We start from the raw sequence: 22,095 nt of genomic DNA, 5'->3' as shown, positions 1-22,095 counted from the left end.
TATTTAGTTTTCTTTGCAGATCTGCATAATAAACAGAAATCATACAAGCTGTATATGAGGAATAAAAGATAAGCCAAAAATAAGAAAATAATAACTGAAAGTGTTTTTGGTCACTGCCCAAACCGAGACATTACCAATCAACTAAAAAATATTCTACAAAATATTCAATCAAAGCAAAAGTGGCGAACTTAGGACTGTACATTCAGAGAATAACGTACAACCTGACTCCACTTTTATGCTTATAGATCTTGAACTATAACTTTTTTTCATTTCACCGACGCATCAGATTAGAGTCTCATAAAATACTACACACCCACTGAAACGGAAAACTTCAGATAAGCTTGTATTTTGTTCTCTTGAATTAATATATCATTACACAGACACTGTCTTATGACACCACTTTGGGATATAGTAGAACAGAATTAAAAATACAAATTATAATATAACCAAACCCAAGCGGATCTTCACCATTCCTACGTCATCTCTGACGTACGAAAACGCGCTTGTGCATTACATGTGATTACACTAATGACTTTCAACAAGATGAAAGGATGATGACAAATGATACTAATTCTCTCTCTCTCTCTCTCTCTCTCTCTCTCTCTCTCTCTCTCTCTCTCTCTCTCTCTCTCTCTCTAAATTTAGAGATAGACTTGAATCCAAAGCCATTTAGTTTGTCAGTTTGTTCCAACATTTTTCTTCATATTCACAACCTAAATACATATATACATACATGTAATATATAAATAAAATATCTATCTGTCTATCTACCTATTTATCAATTATATATATATATATATATATATATATATATATATATATATATATATATATATATATATACACACACACACACACTCACACACTTGTACACTCAAACCTTCAAGGTAATACGGACTCAAGAGAGGCCAACGATGACAGAGGCTAACACGGGGCTGAGCGACGGCAAGTCTAAACGCTGAGATAACACGGAGTTTTATTATATAAAAAAGTTGAGTGTTTACAGAGTATCCTTTCTAATGAGTACTGGTAACAACTCATGTAAAATGAAGTAGTGGGCGATGTGAAGACTATTTCGTATATAAAAACGTCTTTCAAATAATAATGAAAATATTACTCTGAAACTTTCATAAATGCATTTATTCTTTATGAAAGCATTAAGTATGTAGAATTAGTAAAAAAAAAAAACTTCTCGCAAACAAATTTCTATTTTACTGACAGGCACAAAGGGAGAACCTCTCGAAATTTTATCATTTTATCACAAAAAAAAGTGTGAGGGTGCGTGTTTAGAGAGAGAGAGAGAGAGAGAGAGAGAGAGAGAGAGAGAGAGAGAGAGATCCTTACACAAACCAGCAATGGGATAGCCTATACTACCTCAGGTATATATGATGCAATTCCAGATGTATTAAAACCAATCACCGTTGCAAAAAAAGTTAGTAAACACCATTGAGGAATAAATTATAACTTTTCGGAATGTACGAGTGGAATTAGAAGCAATATTATTCTCCCAGTTACGACAATGAATCATCATATCATAAAACTGACAATCACACAAACATTACTTCGCTATAAAAAAAAATTTTGAATTAAACAGGAATCACTTCCTTATCAAACAAATCTAATAGACAAATATCACTTCACTATATAACTAATTACGATAAGCATCTTACCACTCAATGTCATTATTCATTGGATCGTTACCAAAGCAAAGGATAGTAATAAGTTTGCCACTAAAAGGATAACATTAGAGTTATTACTGTTGGAAAGAGGATTATATCGAATTGAACTGAATATAGAATTTAAGCCAAAGGCCAAGCACTGGGACCTATGAGGTCATTCAGCGCTGAAACGGAAATTGACAGTAAAAGGTTTGAAAGGTGTATCTGAATCAATTGTTAGGAAAGGCTGGAAAATAAGTTGGAAGAAAGAGAATATGAAAGGAGGTACAGTAAAAGGAACAAAAAGGGTTGCAGCACGACAAGTCACAGAAGGTGGTCACGACTTACTTCAAAAGCCAACTTCGGTAGGAAACTTGGACATTTTGTCACATGTCAGAACACCGCTAGAAAAAGAAAATCATATTCAGAAGGAAAATCCTCAATTAATAATTCCCTTCACATGTTATATTCAGAATAAAAGATGGCAAAAAGACATTCATGCAAACTGCAATTAACATTTTGATTGGAATAATGTTAAGCAATCGTGTGATTATTGAACCACTTGTCTCTGTTATACAGAGCAAAAGTTCTCCCTTTAATTTTATCTCTTCGTGTTCTCACTATTACCAGAGAGAGAGAGAGAGAGAGAGAGAGAGAGAGAGAGAGAGAGAGAGAGAGAGAGAGTCGAAGTGACACTAAAAGGTTTCAGTACGTCAGTATATTCGGAAATGGATCTATTTTCTTGCAATGAGAACTTAAAAAGGTACTGTAGTGTATTTATAGATTTCAACATGAAAATATCAAAAGAAATAGTTCTATGTAAAGAAATTGATTCTGTCATTATAAATACTAAACTTAAAACACAAGATTATGATGGAACTGTTGACCTACACTTACATAACATACATAGGCATTAAACAACTACGCATTAAAGAATTTCTTATATTACGATGTGGTTTCACAGAAATAAATCAAGACAATAGTCACTGCCACATTCATTTATTAACTCCTATACTAGCCAGAAATCTTGTGCACATCAAAGGAAAGACTACTAATAAACAGTATTAGTTCAACTTTTTGGTTTTCCGATTTCCCATTTTTATCGATACTCGTGAAATATCAGCATAACCGCAAGAAACGAAGGACCCAGTACATTTCCGGGAGATCCGTACCATCCATATACTATTAATAAAGTATCATCAAATGTTTAAATATTTAAAGCTTGGCGTGAAGATCTTTGCCAAAAAGGCCACGACATGAATTCACAGCAACTTTACTTAACACTGTAAAGTTTTAATATCTTAACACAAAAACAAAAAACAAAACCGACTGCAAACTAGTCGGTGCTCTCGAGTCTGCCGATAAGCGGACACCTTACCGGAAGCATATCTTGAACACCCACGAGACAAACTCTGCACCTGTTCCTCGACAAAACCGGTTTGGGAATTTAAAACCGGTTTCTGTAAAACGTTAACATAGGCTTCAAGGTTACTGGGACAAAATTTTTTTAAAGGAGGGCAGTTAGCTAGCCATGGTAGGGAATAATTTAGAAAGATAAGTATTAGTAAGAGTAATGTAAAGTGTGGTTTAGCCACAATTTTACTTAAAGGGAACAGTTAGTGACCTGCAACAACGCCATTGCACTGATATGACAAGGCCTATTTAAACAAATACCTGAAACTGACGTAGGCCTACTTAAACTTTTAATACATATTTTTTTGTGTTGTGGCATCTCTGAACTATATTTTCTTAGTGTGCTCTAAAATTCATGAAATTTTATTTTTTATGAATACTCTAACATCGAATCTGAATAACACAATCAACATAACACAATCGACATTATATATATATATATATATATATATATATATATATATATATATATATATATATATATATATATATGTGTGTGTGTGTGTGTGTGTGTGTGTGTGTCTGTATGTATATGTGTGTGTGTATGTAAGAGGGCGTTTTGGCTGCAATGCCAAATCGCTGGTATTTACCGGCTCACATTGCCAAAGTTGTTCCACAGGTTGCAGACATGCCTGGGTTAAGGACAACACAGTCACAGGAGCAACAACGATAATAATAAGAGAAAAAACTCATTTAGTGAAATTTCCAAAGTGCCGTACTGAAAAATAATATCTCAAGGACAATGTGAATAAGATCGCAGGAGCTACCGTAATCTAACAACAGAATTTTGTTAATATTTTTCATATGTAATAGTGGGTATATCTCTGGCAGAAAATATACAACAATTTTCCTTCCCGAGTCTTGTTCTCCTAATAGTAACTGGGAGGTGATTTCCGTCGATTTTTAATAATAATAATAATAATAATAATAATAATAATAATAATAATAATAATAATAATAATAATAATAAGGTCTTTCTCCTCTAGATCGATAACGGGATATGCTGTATATCAGGTCCACAATAATATTCAGTGGTGAATTATACTGGTTTTATAAAAACGTTACAAGACGGGGTTCGAAAGCTCTCGTAACATTTTTATAAAACCAACATAATTCACGACTGAATATTATTGTGGACCTGATATACACACAATAATAATAATAATAATAATAATAATAATAATAATAATAATAATAATAATAATAATAATAATAATAATAATAATAATAATTTTAAGGGGGTGAGGATTGCTCAAGTTCATTGTAATTACTATATTATTAATTATACTTTACAATGCATAAATCTAATATCCATCGATACAAGTTGATGAACTCTAAAAACTTTACAAAATATATATCCGACTCCAAATGAATTTTTCTGTGCCAAATTTCCTACACAACAAAAACTTTCTTATACCAAAGTATTTTTAGAAAAACAGTGATGACCCCTGGTTGTTGGAACCAAAACACTATCGTACCTGGTACCGAGCAGAAGGACAAGGATTTCCACGTTGAGAGAGAGAGAGAGAGAGAGAGAGAGAGAGAGAGAGAGAGAGAGAATGAAGCCTGCCAAAAAAGGGAACTGGGAAGTCATGTGACATTTCAACTTCGCTCGAAGGCTGGCAACCTTCCACCAGCTTCCCATTTTACTCTACAAGTCCATAACCTCTCTCTCTCTCTCTCTCGCATGTAATACATACTCTTCCACACTTACACACACACACACACACACAAGAACTCCCCCAACTTGAACACGCACACATACACATTCACACATTCTTGCACACTTACACAGTATTTTCTTAAAAATGCAAGATAGCTTAATACATCATTATATATTCTCTAAGACCCCAGGCTACTCAGTATTTACGATTGATTAAACAATTACCTACTGTAATTTTAGTACAAAATTGTTCATTTGAATAATCTAAACCAATGTCCAGATTATTTATGAATGTGAACGCTACTCAAGACCTAACAGAAACAGTAATAGTGTGGGTAACTAAGCTCTTACTTTGCTACTGAATCTCGTACGAAAGCCTATAATTTTTTGTTTTTAATATCATCGCAGATTTTAATCATGAGACCATTTAGAAACTTCCGTTCGTATAACTACCTGTACTCTGTAACTAAGCTTAAGTTACCAATAGTGTAGACAATGGCGTCAGTTATCAATTTAATCTGCCGTCGATCAATACTCATCAACCCTCCTTGAGACCTTGTCATGGGAACAGCGCCAGTGGGGTTCATGTTCCCAATTTCGTTTCAGTCTCTTAAATATTCTGATATTATTTCCTGTCTCGTAAACGAAAAAGGAATTGAGTTAGTTTTTCTTTCATATAGTTCAGTACCATACTACGGGTTGATCTCAAGGACTTTTTGCTTCTGGCGAACATTCCAAATGAAAGTGCAAAAAATATTCCGTATTTACATTCCTTCTCGCAATTGAAGCAAACGAGTTCCCGGCTTGCAATGTAGGTCAACGATACGAATAATCTTCCATTAGTTATTCTGAGATTTTACTAATATGAGTTATTCTGAGAGATATACAAATTTTGAGTTATTCTGAGGCAATTATACAAATTTTTAGCTATTCTGAGGCAATTGTACAAATTTTTAGCTATTCTGAGACAGTTACAAATTTTGCGTTATTCTGAGGCAATTATACAAATTTTTAGCTATCCTGAGACAATGATTAAAAATTTTGAATTATTCTAAGATAATTATTAAAAATTTTGAGTTATTTCGAGAACATTATACAAATCTTTAATTATTCTGAGACCACTATACAAATCTGTAATTATTCTGAGACCATTATACAAATCTTGAATTATTCTGAGACAATTAATCCAATTTTGAGTTATTCTGAGAATTTTGTATTCTGAGAAAATTATACAAATTTTGAGTTATTCTGAGACAATTTTGTATTCTGAGGAAATTATAAAAAATTTTAGTTATTCTGAGAATTATGGAAAAATTTTGCCTAACTGACCATAGAAAAAATACTAAGGATATAACAACCCTTATGTGACAGCACTCTCAAATTATATTTTTGCCGTAACAATTTTCCATCAGTGTCAGACATACATTCATCCATCTATATTCTGATCTGTGCACATGTATATGTTCGTATTGAAGGCCCACAAAGATGCATTCACTTTTTAAATTACACTTTCTTAAGCCTGATTTAATTAACGATTTTTTTAAAGCTTGATGTCAATATTAATATCTGCTTCAAGTGAAACTTTCTGCAGCTTCCATCCAAATCAATCTTGCTTTCGAGTTGAATATTTAACTTTCAGTTCCAATCCACCCACGACGTGATTCAAATACCAGTCTCTCTCTCTCTCTCTCTCTCTCCTGCTATCCAACTATCAGATACAGGAGTTCGTCAGGGAAGACAAGAGGGTATGATGGGAGTTACTACATAAGAGGTTAAAACAGAATTACATCCCATAATCTCTCTCTCTCTCTCTCTCTCTCTCTCTCTCTCTCTCTCTCTCTCTCTCTCTCTCTCTCTCTCTCTCTCAGGTTCCCCTAATCGATAAGAGTTTTATTCCAAGACCAAATTCATGGTAAAGGAAACCTTTGGTAAAACAGAGCGTTTCAAAGTATCCGAAGATAACTAAAACACTTAGGCTACCATTGAAGTAAAGATACCAACATTTATTAAATAGAGCAAATTAAGACTCTCTGACAACAACAGCCTCGAACACTGGTGATGCTATAACAGAACACGTCACTGTGACGTCACGTGCGGAAGCCACATGACCAACATCCAGCAGCTGATCGGGAACATAAAGCCGAAGTCGACGCCGTAATCCGAAGCCATCGAACGAATTAGACATTCTGGAAATTCGACATGGAAACGAACACCAAAAATAGTGGCACAGAGGCGGCAAAAATAATTCGACACAGAAAAACATCATTTACCACCTGTATCAGCAAGATTATGCAAGACATTGCGAATTACGAGAGAGAGAGAGAGAGAGAGAGAGATTACGGATCCATTCAAACGTTCTACACTTCAAGAGAGCCCATAAACCCCATTCAAGTTGCAAGTACCGTTTTTCTTTCAACGTACAAATCTTCGCTCAGTCTTTTCGTGAGCTACTCTTACTCCATTGCTATCGCGCATGCGCGCACCCAAGTATGAGAGAGAGAGAGAGAGAGAGAGAGAGAGTGCGGTGAAGTGAAAAGCTTTGACCTAACGTGTACGAGGGGATTAATAATTATGCATTTACATAAAAGAAAAAGGCTACTTGATGATCAGTATTCCTCTCTAGAATGTCCGTTTGGTCTCTTGAAACTTCAAGCTACATGCAGTGGCTAAAATCAAAGGTGTCATCCTCAGCTGCCGTAGAGCAGATCACCTGTTCAGTCCTGCCCTAAAGATTTCTGCCTTTACTCTAATACCTCAAGAAGCCAGGTAATGAAACACTTGAAGAATTCGTTAAGTTAAGCAATTTCCGCATTTTTACTTTTTGTAGTTTTCCCAGACGGAGGAAGGATATATTCTTCAAAATATATAACACGAATGCGGCGTCGTAAGGAAGTCACAGAAAATACAGCCAAATTACTACATCACAACAGTGGCTGTAACCACAACTAATGAAATGGCCATACATATAAAGCCAATTTCGATCACAACTAATGAAATGGCCATACATATAAAGCCAATTTCAATCACAACTAATGAAATGGCCATACAGATAAAACCAATTTCAATTGCCTATCTTAGCCTCCATGTTCCAAAACGCTCAAGTACTGTATAACGTCTAATAAATGGTTACATATCAAGTGTTCGTATCAGTTTTATGTACATGCATGCAGTACATCTCCACACAAATAACTCATATATGAATGCAATACTCAGATTTTTATGAGGTCGTATTACTTTACTAATAGCACATAACTCAACTTATGTAATCACACTTGACGTCAGACTGGGGCACCTTCTGGCCCACGGCTATGAAGCTGTAATACCCACCGCGCCCCACACTCTAACGCAAGTGACGGGTTATAAGATACCCAAAGATCTTTGAGATCGATCTACCTTTCTATATGTATGTATGTATGTTTGTATATACACATACATACATACATATATATGAGAATGGTAAAACTTCAGCCCATTTTCATGTGAACAACCTTTTCAGTGTGTACTCTTACCCACATCACGTTTGAAACGAATCACAGCGGAATATTGAGTACCTCTCTCTCTCTCTCTCTCTCTCTCTCTCTCTCTCTCTATGATATGCGACCTCTACCTATCACCAGACGGGTAACTATTTTATCTATATACTGCATTCCACTCGCAGATAAGTCTAAAAATATACAAATACTTAGTCGATTCTCTTCCTGTGGAAATAGGCACCTAAAAAGTTAGTCTCTCTCTCTCATACTTAAAGAAGACAGGGGAGAGCACTGAGTACATAACACTGAACCGTAACTGGAGGGAGAGTGGAGAGGCTTTTTCTTTTCTTTCTGGGTCCGAAAGATAAAAAAAAAAAAAACTTCCCGTACGATGGAACGTGGCCCTTTTCAAAGAGGATTAACCTATTGATTTATGGTCACTAAAGCTGGCGTCACAATATCAATTAGGACTTTCATGTAGTAATATACTGGCTGGTGACAAGGAAAGCTTGTTAATAATAATAATAATAATAATAATAATAATAATAATAATAATAATAATAATAATAATAATAATAATAATAATAATAATAATTCAATTTCACGATTTAAGATTTGGCCAAAAAAATCCTTTTTCTTCCCTATCACTTGGAATACGGGTATATGAAAATATCTAATAATATATAATTCGCCAAGAATAAAAAAAAGAACATTATACAAAAATAGACCTCTAAGCTAGAAATCCCTAACGCTTTGCTCACTGGCTTTTACATCTCTCAAAAAACTGCAGACTAGGAAACAATTAAGCGACCTCTTCATTTTTTATTTTTTGTATAATGTCACTCGACCCTCTTAAATTGTCCGCAAATGTTTCAAAAACGTTATCTTGCTTTGCAGACGACAAATTATTCCATATGGTATTTAATTTAACCATTACCATTCGGTCATTTCATAATACCCAGGGTTCCTTCGAGTTTTATTTACACAGCCAACTAGATGCGGCCGGTAAAATCAATACCATATGTGAATAAAGTGTTTTGTTTTTTCAGCGTAATTCCTAACACATCACCTCTCACTTTCTAAAAAGACTGCACTATAACTCATATTTCGGGTAGCCCAACAAGGTCAAATTTGGGACCTTCTTTTCGATCTTGGTGTTCGGTCAATCTTTCTGTGGCACTGCAGAGAATCTTTCGACGTATTTTGTCCTCAAATTCTCATTTCTTCGTCAGATATCTTCCTCAACTTAAACATTCTCCTTTCTTAATTTCTAGCCATTGACTCTGCCCTCCATGCTTCAACGCCTTTGAAGGCTAGTAGCTCTCAGTGTCGATTTGCTCTTGAAGTAATTCAAGAAATGTTCGGTCACCTACGAAAGCGCTACCCATTTGCCTCTATACACAGACTGGGGTCTCAAAACGCCAGCAAATTATATCAAGTGAGGTTCCTTTTTTATAAAAATGGTGAATTTCCTTAAGCCCTGCAGTTACATACTTAATCATCGTTATCTGTCCCCGTCTGAAGCTTTTATCAGTTAAAAGCGCTGCTTCTGTCACCCTTCTTGACAAGATCTGACGGAAGCCATTCCGTTGAGTCAGCGACTTGTCTTGCCTTTCTCTTGATTTTCTTCTTCTTCTGTTACCAGACGGTCTAGCTACCGCTAGCCCACAACCACCTGACGGCCTCATTACTTCAGGCATTGTTCCTTCGGGATCAGGCGGTATCTCTCATGCCCACAAGGCAAAAACAAACCCTGCTTATTCACGAGGACCAACAATTCTCTATCTGCTCGGTCAAGGGGAATTCCGTTTTTTTGTGACAACAGGCTCTGAATTGTGGAAATGCTTCCACATTTCCCCTATCATGCAACCCCTCCTTACCTGTCTCGCTATCTTGTGCTACAAGGTGTAATTATGACTCATCACACTGGCATTTATATAAAATCAGACACGAAAAACGTACGTAAAAAAACACACCAGAACATACCAGCCTCCAGACTTTGAGAGAGAGCGTAAGAATACAAATTTCCTAATATACCATTCTCCACTAATATGAGCTCACGATGGACGGAACTTTTAATTTCTCCTGTTGTAATTAGTGAAGTGTGTTTTTCGAGTATGAATTAAAGAAAATGGCAGCTGGCATACACGGCTTAATGGGGATTGATTAAGTTGGTAATGTAATTAGCAAAGGAACAGATGAAAAAAATGAAAAAATATTTGCAAGATATTTTGGTCATGTTCAAGACTTGGAGGAATAAGAGATACGTCTTTTTTTTCTTGGGAACTACATACCCTTTAGAGGAAAGTTCCGGAATTTTTACATAGCAACATGCAATGTGAATGGAATGGAATGGAATATAGAATTCAGGACAAAGGCCAAGCACTGGGATCTATGAGGTCATTCAGCACTGGAAGGGAAATTGACAGTGAAAAGGTTTGAAAGGTGTAACAGGAGGAAAACCTCGCAGTTGCACTATGAAACAATGTAGGAGAGGGTGGAAAGTAAGATAGAAGAAAGAAAATATGAACGGAGGCACCGTAAAAGGAACGAACGAAACAAGGTTGCAGCTAGGGGGCGAAAGGACGCTGCAAAGACCCTAAAGTAATGCCTACAGTGCACCACGTGAGGTCCACTGACGGCACTACCCCCTAAGGGGGCACATGCAATTTGAGAACGAAATCACCAACAGAACAATCGGTAATTATTACTATTTACCCTCCTCTGCACCCATTTCCCAATACCCATGTGTCTGCATCAGTGAAAACCTGAGCGCCCGCGGGCGCACGCACACACACACACACGCATGCACATACCACTGCTTGCAGAAGCATCAAAACCTCCGCATTGCAACGGAACTTTTATCGACCGGCGTCTGAAGTCGGAAACGCGAGATCTGACACAAGAGAGCATAATCATCAGTCACTGTATTCGATCAATATATATATATATATATATATATATATATATATATATATATATATATATATATATATATATATATATATATATATTCATATATGTAAAAATATATATATATATTCATATATGTAAAAAGTATTTCTCATTTTAGAGGAATGGCAACAGAACAGCATAACATCCGATTCTTTACCAAATCTTTAAAAGTGAAGTTGCTACCTCCACATCAATGATCTCGACCCCAGCAGACATTAGTGCCTATTTATCGACGAGCGGACTGATGGACGGTAAACTGTGAGCTATCAATGGACCTAATAAACTAGAATAAGAGCTGTACCACTTTGGTTGACCGCAACTTCCAAAGGTGAAAAGTGGGGTCGCCACACCCAATGCATATCAAAGGTAGATACTTTCGATAAGAGAGCTGGAGAAGTGGAGAAGACGCATCAAGGCAACCGACCCTTTGTCATGAACACGACTATGTTCAGATAATTTTAATTTTAATACTGATTTAAGAGTTTGAGAGTCCGTATCGACTTGTACAACATTCTCCTTGCCAATTTTTTCAAACAGAAACGTATCACTGATTCTTTCTTAATTATAGGGAAAAGACACTATTCCTATATATAACCAACTCGTGGTATTTCTCCCACTTTAGTGGTCTTATCAAGGAGTTATCTACATGGCGATAAAAGAAATCACAGTTACCATATCCCTCATAAGCACCTCGGGCTTAACAAAGGTCCGTGAGGCAGACAGTGTAGCAGACAGTGATACGACGTAGCGTGACATTTAACCACAACCACAAAAACGAAAAAAATAAATAATGAAAAAGGCTCCTTCATTCACTGCTCGACGATGACGTCACCGTCTCATTCGTACGAATCTTGAAAATGCAGTAAATTCTCTTTACACATTAAATTATCATTAATTAATGTACATGTATGATACAAAGCAGCAAGAGTAACTATAACTTATAGGATACTAGATACTGGGTTCATTAACTGACGTTTGCACGTTGTCTACAGGTCTAACGCACTGATAAAAGCACTCTAAGAAATCAGATGAGAATTGCAATCACTTGTTTCTAAAACCAGGCTCGACATCTAATTATAGCTAGTAGGTTTTGACCAAACCACTACAATTAATGGATTTAAAAAATATCCCCAAGCATCAAAGGTTTACCTAAGCAGCTAAGAAAAAAAGTCTTTCACTTAAAACTGCAAAATGTTTGTCAAATTTAGCAACATTCACTTCAGTTAGGAATTATACCCTTGACTAATTACAGTACTGTATATTAAGATTGTGAAAATAATGAAAGGCCCAAGAGGTGATGATTGTGAGTTAATAATAATGCACACACTGCTGCCATAGGAGAGAGAGAGAGAGAGAGAGAGAGAGAGAGAGAGAGAGAGAGAGAGAGAGAGAGAGAGAGAGAGAGAGAGATATGCAAAATGTACAGCAGTGTCGGCATTTCTAACTGTCTTGAGAAACATACTTAACGACTTGCTACAAACATATCAGAAGGTTATACTCTAGAGTTGTTTCAACATTAACAAGCTACCAAGTTACCAGAGGAAAACCAAGAAGAGCTGTAAATAAAAAATTAACTCAATTTACATAATCCCCTGTAATTTAGCTTCGTATTACGTCATATGTGCAAACATGTACTATACAGTACAAACATACATACACAAACACAAAAGAGTGGAATGGAGCCAAAAGAAATTTGGACGAGTACCTCAGGAGAGCGAAATCGTGCCAAAAATGACAACACTGTGCTTCAGGGGGGGATCTTGACGCAAACCCTTTAGTAAACAAGGATACGCCAATGGAGAAAAGGAACGGAAATGAACGAAGTGTGTCATTTAACTAAAAACATGAAAAGCAGATTTAAATACTGGTTTCCTAAACATCCAAAAATAAACGATACTTTATGAGAAATACGCCTAATACTGAACATAAACACTTATGGTGGCTAAATTTATATTACAAGTACGATCTTGGCTGAAAATGTAAAATAATTTTTCAAACATGTGAACCATATATACATATTAGTTAATATATTAGTTAATATATATTAACTAATACCTACATACAACTACAGAAATGAAGCATGTAAGCCATATAGACATAACCTAATACCTACATATAATTACAGAAATGAAGCATGTAAGCCATATATATATTAACTAACAGCCACATATATACAGCAATGAAGCATGTAACCCAAACACATTAACTAATAACTACATATAACTACAGAAATGAAGCATGTAAGCCATATATATATTAACTAACACCCACATACACTACAGAAATGAAGCATGTAAGCCATATATATATTAACTAACACCCACATACACTACAGAAATGAAGCATGTAAGCCATATTAACTAACACCCATATACACTACTGAAATGAAGCATGTAAGCCATATATATATTAACTAATACCCACATACACTACAGAAATGAAGCATGTAAGCCATATAGACATCACCTAATACCTACATATATCACAGAAATGAAGCATGTAACCCAAACAGACATTACCTAATACCTAAATATAACTACAGAAATGAAGCATGTAAGCCATATTAACTAATACCCACATACACTACAGAAATGAAGCATGTAAGCCATATATATATTAACTAATACCCACATACACTACAGAAATGAAGCATGCAAGCCATATTAACTAACACCCATATACACTACAGAAATGAAGCATGTAAGCCATATATATATTAACTAATACCCACATACACTACAGAAATGAAGCATGCAAGCCATATTAACTAACACCCATATACACTACAGAAATGAAGCATGTAAGCCATATATATATTAACTAACACCCACATACACTACAGAAATGAAGCATGCAAGCGATATTAACTAACACCCATATACACTACAGAAATGAAGCATGTAAGCCATATATATATTAACTAATACCCACATACACTACAGAAATGAAGCATGTAAGCCATATAGACATCACCTAATACCTACATATATCACATAAATGAAGCATGTAACCCAAACAGACATTACCTAATACCTAAATATAACTACAGAAATGAAGCATGTAAGCCATATATATATTAACTAATACCCACACATACCACAGCAATGAAGCATGTAACCCATACAGACATTACCTAATACCTACATATACTACAGGAATGAAGCATATAAGCCATATACGTATATTAACTAGTATCCACAAATACTACAGAAATGTGGTTTACTTTGATTACCAAAGCAGATTACGTCACCACACTGTTTAGGAAGAGAAATGCCAGTCCATCTCAGCGAACCCATTTCGTAAGATTACCGGTCTAATCCCCTCAGGCATAATTGGACCGATTCACCCCAACCATTATTGTCTACAGAGTTCACGTATAAGAAAACTGATTATTTCCATTTGGATACTAGACGTTTCCAGTAAAAGAAAAGTTAAAGCACAAATTAAATAAATGCCTGGAACTCTGTACATCTTATACTCAAGAGGACGAATATATATACTGTATTATATATATATACACACACATATATACTGGACAGCTTTATACAAACTGTTTTATCAGACTTCAATTAAAAAATTATTTTTATGTAACACTGAAAAACGAAGCAATACAGAAGACCCCTCATATATAAAGGGATCAATTCAATTGCTTTAAAAAGCAAAGCAAGAAAATCTGCACACGAGAAAATAGAAAAAAAAAACAGAAAAAGACTATTAAAATACCCTATGCAGCACAAAAGTGTATAAAACGTAGGAAGCCCAGAGATATTCCTAAAGCCAAAAGCACAAAAGACTCGACTGTCAGTCAGTGAGAGAGGTTAAGTATCATAGCGTAAGACAGAAACACACTATACCAGTGGAAGCCTGAAGATGTATTCACGTCACTTGAGTTCCATCGCGGGGAGGGCAGAAATCAGAAGGCTGTATGGTTAAAATTAGATGAGCTTCTCATGAGAATGGTCTTGTTGATGCCAGCTATCTCTCTCTCTCTCTCTCTCTCTCTCTCTCTCTCTCTCTCTCTCTCTCTCTCTCAGAAATGAAAAATGATTTTAGGTTATTGAGTTCCTTTGCTTCACAGGAGAAAGATTTGAAGCCGCCAAGCAGTTCTCTCTCTCTCTCTCTCCAGTCAACACTTACAGTATATTTAATTTCTAATGACACTGGGATTCCTAACAAGACTGTGTACACACGTCAACTAAAGTAAAGCAGTGCCCAGCGTTATTAATAAAAATAACAAAATATTACGTGACGAGGTCACGACTTTGACGAGACGACTAAATGGTTCACGCGAGAATATGACCTAATCGAACAGACTTTGCCGCATAGGGTCAACCCGTCAAGGCCACAGCATGGCTAAGTCTGTGGGAGTAACACAGGAAACCTTTATTACATGCACACAAAAGTTTAGGATTTTCTTTTAAAATCATTTTCTGAAGTGAAAATTTACCCCTCGATACAAAATACAAAAAGTAACAATACTCATTAAAAGCATAAAAAGTCAGTTGATAACGTATATTATTATTATTATTATTATTATTATTATTACTATTATGAGTTGAGTTGAATACCGAATTTAGACCAAAGGCCAAGCACTCGGACCAATAAGGTCATTCAGTGCTGAAACGGAAATTGACAGTAAAAGGTTTGAAAGGTTAACAGGAGGAAAACCTCAAAGCAGTTTCACTATGAAGTAATTGTTAGGAGGATGGATAGCAAGATGGAAGAAAGATAATATGAAAGGAGACACAGTAAAAGGAACGAAAGGGGTTGCAGCTAGGGTCCGAAGGCACGCTGCAAAGAACCTTAAGTAATGCCTACAGTGCCATGCAGGAGGTGCACTGACGGCACTACCCCCTTACGGGTATTATTATTATTATTATTACTATTATACTTTCTACTACCTAACATACCCAAGAATACGCCGTCTCCCTTTCATCTTTATCTCATCTACATAATTATTGAACTTCGTAATTTCTCTTATGGTACCATTGCTAATTATCCTCCCACCTCACTCTTAATATTCCTATTTAAAGCTTTATTATCAAATGAGCAAAACAGTTTAGTAGTTATAATTTCAATGTCAAGCCACGCCATGATTCATATCCGTATTCCAATGTTTACCGTACTAGACTTGTGTATAAGCTTACTTTCGTGTGCAATTTCAGTATGACTGCCAAACCTTGTCCATCCTGTCCACTGTTTGATTTGCCTCTTTCAGTCTTTCATTAAACACTAAATCGAGAGAACCTGTACTGGTTATCACTGACCCTAAAAAATGCAAAGATTCAGCCTCATCACTAGTCCTTAAAGTTAGTTCATCCTTTTGTGCAAATTCTGTCAACATTACTTTCGTTTTACTTCGAATTATTTATTATTTCTCTCTCTAGATTATGATCCAATATGATCTTATCTCTTGAGCAAGATTTGCCAATCCTGTGGTGTTTTGTTGTTTGTTAAAACATCTGCATATTTATCAAGTTTATACTTTTCTCCAATCTCAACTTTCTATCTCCAGTCACTTTTTCATTATAGAATTAATAGAAGTAAACAGCAAAGGTGGAAAAAAACCTTCCATCACGCACGCATTTATCTATTTAAAGAAGTGTGTATGTATTTCGACATAGTGTGACCTAATGAACCAATTCCTGAGAAAATAAGATACTAATTCCAGCACTCTGGACTCTGAAGTTCTAGGGTTGCCAATGATCGCGAGCAAATACAAATAAATATAGTCATTGCACTCCGCCGTACTGCAACGACCTTTAACCGTAGTCTCTCTCAACTTTGTGAGGGTGAGGGTGTGGGTGTGGATGTGTGTGAGCACGCGCGAGTGTGTGGGGAGAGAGGGAGAGACAGAGTTTCGGCAGCAAAGCTAAACTCCGGTGAGGGAGTTTCTTTCCATACACCTTTCCACTCAGCTTTAAGACCCACCTTCCAGCCGCAAGAATTCCAACGTTTTTATCGACAGCAGACACTCTTCAACGTGAACAGGGTAAAAACTAACTAATTTCATCACCTGGACATATGTTTAACAATATCATAGTTAGCCTGTATCAGGAACACAACACTAAGGCATAAAACTATATATACGTCTAAGAAAATACAACGAAAATAATCTACAATCGAGCGTCTATGGGTTCATTTATGTTCCAACAACGCCAACTCTCATGACAGAGGAACATTATCCTCCACAACCCCAGAGAGAGAGAGAGAGAGAGAGAGAGAGAGGGAACGCCAATTTCCTTTCATGCGAGCTAGGTTGATAGAAGGGGCATGAGACCTACGGTGGGGATGTCACCCAGGATGTATCGCATCAAGAGACGTGGCCTTGAGCAGAAGAATGTCAAGGTTATTCGATCCATGACGAGGTTACGCAGGAGGGTCAATAGATACAACACAATACCCACGCAGTGCTGTACAAACACAGAAGGCGCTTCATGAATCTCTAGTATGAGCTTAACGAGCATAACCTTGCTTCTGTGGCGTTCGAGAAAAATCAATCATGTTTGGAAAATGGGACAGTTAACATGAAATTTTCACGAACCCGATTATACACCTTGCTCATAAAATTATCTGGTTCTCGGGCTTTTGCAAACTTGACAGAGAGAGAGAGAGAGCCATTTCAAATTGCGATGATCGCGAGACTAATCATAAGCATAACGGCTATTTAGGTCCTCCCGAAGTGGACGCGTCTCAGGTTACCAGCAACCAGTTTCTTACCACTCTGCTGCCTGAGGGCAAAATTTGCAAGGGCGCTTAAGAATATGTGTAGGCGTAATTCACTTAAATACGTTTGTTTCCTTACACTGAAGTGAAGATATCACTCCTGCCATTTAAGAAACGAGTAACAAAGATGAGATGTAACTAGGAGTCAAATGTAAACCTTGGGCCTTAATGCTGAAAGTATTAATTTAAACGATATATTGAATGATATATAAAAAAACTGAAAAAAAACTTATAGCTAAACTAATCGACAATGAAGAAATGCATCAAATTTTTATGACAGTAATAAATAACTGTTAGGAAGGAGACATTTGCCTCCCAAAATTTTACAATACAACACCGAGAATGGACGGAAATGCTGGGGATGATCTAATCGCAAACACAAGAGGGTGAGAAAGAACGTTGTAACCTCACACTCAATCCCATTACGTAAGTGATAAGAGGTTGAATGACAACCGCTGACTGACTGCCCTCCTTTTGGTGCTATGGGTTTTAAATAGCAGCAGCTTTCAAACGTTTCACACGCTCTAACGGATGTATCATCAATATAGTGTACTACCTGTAGAAATTTCTACCCGGTATAATTATCAAAAAATGTGCACACAGGGTACACACCCTTTCACATACGGTTCCACTGTCCACAACACGCAGAGACCATAATAGGAGACAGCAAATGATCATGAGAATAGAAGCAAAACAAATTAAAATATCAAGAAATATCAGCAACTCAGTAAAATGTCTCGAACAGAAGACAATGAAACACGGTGGTATAAATTATAGTAGTACTACAGCCTATCACTGAAAGCTCGTGCATCCACTCCAAACTGCCAGAGAAACTGTGCTCTCAGTAAGAATAATGCAAGACTACGGATACAGGGAAGTGTGATGCTTTTGGCACTTCGACAAAATATGGATGAAGACGCCAGGCAAAACGAGAAACATGCATTAATCACCTAGGCTGAAGCACTACAGGAGGTAGTGGCGTTTCCGTCTCGAAATAATATTGAAAGAATACGGCCAAGCAAATGGTCTACATCAGTTACGGCTGTTGAAAGAGTTTTTGTCTAGATGAGTGAACGAGAATCGTCGTACTAGATTAGATCCTTATTCTCGGAAAATTAGCACTAGACGACGCCTCAATATCCAATCAGCTGAATCAACATTTACATTAATATGACGTCGTTCGCTGATATTTGGTTACAATGTATTTAAATAATTGAAATTTCGAATCTGATTACAGCATCTGACCTGACCTAAAAACCTCAAGATCTTCGGAATACAGGTTATGTAAAATCACGTACAGCTAAACAATGCTGATTCTATATCCGAAACTTAGCGGTTAAATCTGGTTCTTTCTTGGAACCAAACTCGCCGGTAAAGAGGGAACTTCCTGCTACATGTTCTAGATGACAAAGCCGCATACTATGTCCTTCAGCTCTCTAAGGTTAAGGGCTTGGCCAATGAAAAATCGATGAGAGAGAGAGAGAGAGAGAGAGAGAGAGAAATACTCCTATAGGATATCCTTACATAGAAAACACTAAATATTTCTGTTCCTATTTTAGCACAAAAATTATTGCATACCAAAGATTAAGTCAGACTTCATGAAATAATAATAAAAAAGACGACGTAAACTCAAAATGCAAACACACAAGCTGTAGCCGCTGCCACATTTCAGGCAATTCAACACCCCTGGTTCTGGTGATCTGTACCAAAGTGAAACACACAACCGGACAAGTAATTATAAGTATTGTGACCTGTATTAAAAATAAGGAATTTTGCTCATTTCATTAAATAATTTTACCCAAGGATAAAAGGATAAAGCTTCCTAACGTATACACAGGGGGTATAACATGTATTAATGAGGCCGGTTGTGTAACTGATTAACTTGTGTAAAAGGACATATTCGGCATAAGGAACCGAGACATACTCAATTGTAACCTATAACAAAGGAATATAAGGTACCCAACAGAAAACATATCTATAAAATTTCTCCCTAAACTGAAAACTTGTATCACGAACAAACTATGTATTTACGGTAAAAACAAACTAGGGAAATGCCATCCTTGAATGGCATGGGGAACTGCAGTTGAGTAATTAAACCACCATCTACAACAGGTTTTCCCCAAGTCGCAAACGTTCAACTTAACTAAAAGATTGACAATTGAACGTACGTCCACTTGCAAGTTTCAAGGACAGCATTTCGGTAGTATTCAAAATCAGTAAAAATGAATTCAGCCAGAAGCCAGCACGGGCTATGGTTCCTGTGCAACCCTGATTATTCAAAAGATCCGACGGTCAAACCGTTATCTGAATGGTAAGGAAACCAACAAATCCTTCCTTATTTCGTATGTTACAAAAATACTCTTATAATTCAATTGGGTTACAAACCCATATAAAAAGTTAGAGCTATAATTTGGAAGCTAGTCCTGTCCTTGTTTAGCTATCACTTGAAAGCTCAACCCGCCAATACCTAAAATTAACCTGTGACCTACTTCTTCCTGTTGAAGGGCACGATTTCTTTAACTTTTATTTTTATGTTTACAATTAAATTTCCTCGATACTAATTTTTAATTCACGAGTTTTAAACACACTTCGACACTAACGATATAACTAAGGCGATTAGCACGCATAGTTCGGAGTTTGAATGTTATAAACTGCATGTTACCATCAATGATGTCATACAAGCGAAACAAAATATTGCATATAATATCGCATATAAATACCTATAACCTGTTTTACAAAATTACCAATATCAAAGATAATAAAATTTGAAACAACATTACTAAAACCAAAGAGAATGTCATTTCTTAGGCATCGGCCTATTTAGGGCACTAGCCCATTTACCGAAGTTTCGAGGACACTACCATTAATTCTTTCTCGTTAGAACGTATAATCGAAGATTAATTATGAAAATCACGGCACGTACATAATCATTCTCATGAAACAGTAAGCTAACCCATTACCAAGGGAACAAATACAGCTCACCTACGGGATGTTACCTACACCCCGTGCCCATGTCTAACGGTCACCGGCGTGCATTACATGCAGCGAATTTTAAACCGCTCCATCGAGCCGGCGGTAAGATTTTTCAAATAAATATAACTTAGTGCAAAACATTTCACTATAATAAGAACGAATTCTCATTCGAATATGCCGATCGGAAAGGCATACAGAGGACGAACAAAATAAATTTTCACCTCACGGGTAAAACATTCTGCGAATCATGTGACAAAGCGAGTCGGCAGATCGTTCTTAATTCATCAAGCGAGATGACAAACTGGCCAGTGACGGCAATAATGCCTTATTTTCTTGTCCCCTTTGGTATATTCTACATAATAATTGTGAATTTTATTCCTTGCATCACTTAAATGCCATTTAATCCAAAGCGTAACGCAATTAGTAGTTTCAAAAATCGGTTTAAAACTGCATTTATTTACGTAATTATACAGCCAATTAATACAAATGTTAAACAGGAAATAACAGTAAACAAAGTGGCTGTTTACAAACGAGAAGAAACGTTTCCGGTGCCACAACAAGCTTCATAACGGATTCAGGTTCGCAGAATGCACGTGCTTGGGCACCGCTGCCGATCCGTGCCAGTCTGTACCCCCGATCAACAATATAACCAAAAAAATTTCACTGTTGATTGATTCACCGCAAATTTCTTAAGGACCTCCTCTGTCCATTTCAACTCGTTGGCAACTCCACCTTGGGATTTCTACACCGCGATCAATGAGGTCCGTCCAAGGAAGCCTGACCAGAATACAACAATGATGAAATCAAACCGGCAAAACTTTGGGCTAAACGTCATGTTTCCCAGCTTGCCACCGAACGTACAGGAAAATGCAACAAAGTGTACTGGACTGCAAGTCTAGACATCCCAGTCTCAGTCGACATATATTTTAGTTGCATACATTAATATACTTCTCTATTAAGAAGAGCATACATACAATACAGTATTCCGCACTCAAAAACTTGAAGAATTTATGTGGAGTGAGTAGCCAACACTGATTATCACGGCCTTCCCATTACAGGATATACACTGGTTACAAAAATGTTCTCCCTATGCAGTTGAGCGTGCGAGTCACCGACATTTACTATTACTCTTGGCGAGTGAACAGTGCACTCTGTTGAATCCCGGTAATACTAACACAAATCCTAAACACAAAATACTCCTCTCAACAATTCTAAAAATCCGAATCCCCTCAGG

General features: G+C 36.6%; 2 protein-coding genes across 15 annotated transcripts in view; one reads left to right on the top strand and one right to left on the bottom strand.

The window, feature by feature from the left end:
• Positions 1 to 22,095, bottom strand: part of LOC136836217 (NADP-dependent malic enzyme-like) — an 87,800-nt gene that overhangs the window by 47,663 nt on the left and 18,042 nt on the right. For 2 of the 13 annotated variants that reach the window (XM_067100370.1, XM_067100315.1), the window contains exon 1: positions 21,836 to 22,033. The exons of 8 other annotated variants lie outside the window; for them this stretch is intronic. The gene's annotated coding sequence lies outside the window, so the exon portion shown is untranslated. Of the gene's footprint in view, positions 1 to 2,006; positions 2,063 to 21,835; positions 22,034 to 22,095 lie in introns of those variants that run through there. 3 more of the 13 variants (XM_067100361.1, XM_067100325.1, XM_067100390.1) reach the window with 2 other exon arrangements.
• LOC136836298 (uncharacterized) overlaps positions 1 to 22,095 on the top strand; it is a 49,731-nt gene that overhangs the window by 21,243 nt on the left and 6,393 nt on the right. Inside the window, exon 1 of one of the 2 annotated variants that reach the window (XM_067100415.1) lies at positions 17,020 to 17,154. The exons of the other annotated variant lie outside the window; for it this stretch is intronic. The gene's annotated coding sequence lies outside the window, so the exon portion shown is untranslated. Of the gene's footprint in view, positions 1 to 17,019; positions 17,155 to 22,095 lie in introns of those variants that run through there. 2 annotated transcript variants of the gene reach the window in all.

The sequence above is a fragment of the Macrobrachium rosenbergii genome, chromosome 4, assembly GCF_040412425.1.
Source record: "Macrobrachium rosenbergii isolate ZJJX-2024 chromosome 4, ASM4041242v1, whole genome shotgun sequence".
NCBI classification, from domain to species: domain Eukaryota; kingdom Metazoa; phylum Arthropoda; class Malacostraca; order Decapoda; family Palaemonidae; genus Macrobrachium; species Macrobrachium rosenbergii.
This window is presented reverse-complemented; position numbering and strand designations above follow the sequence as displayed.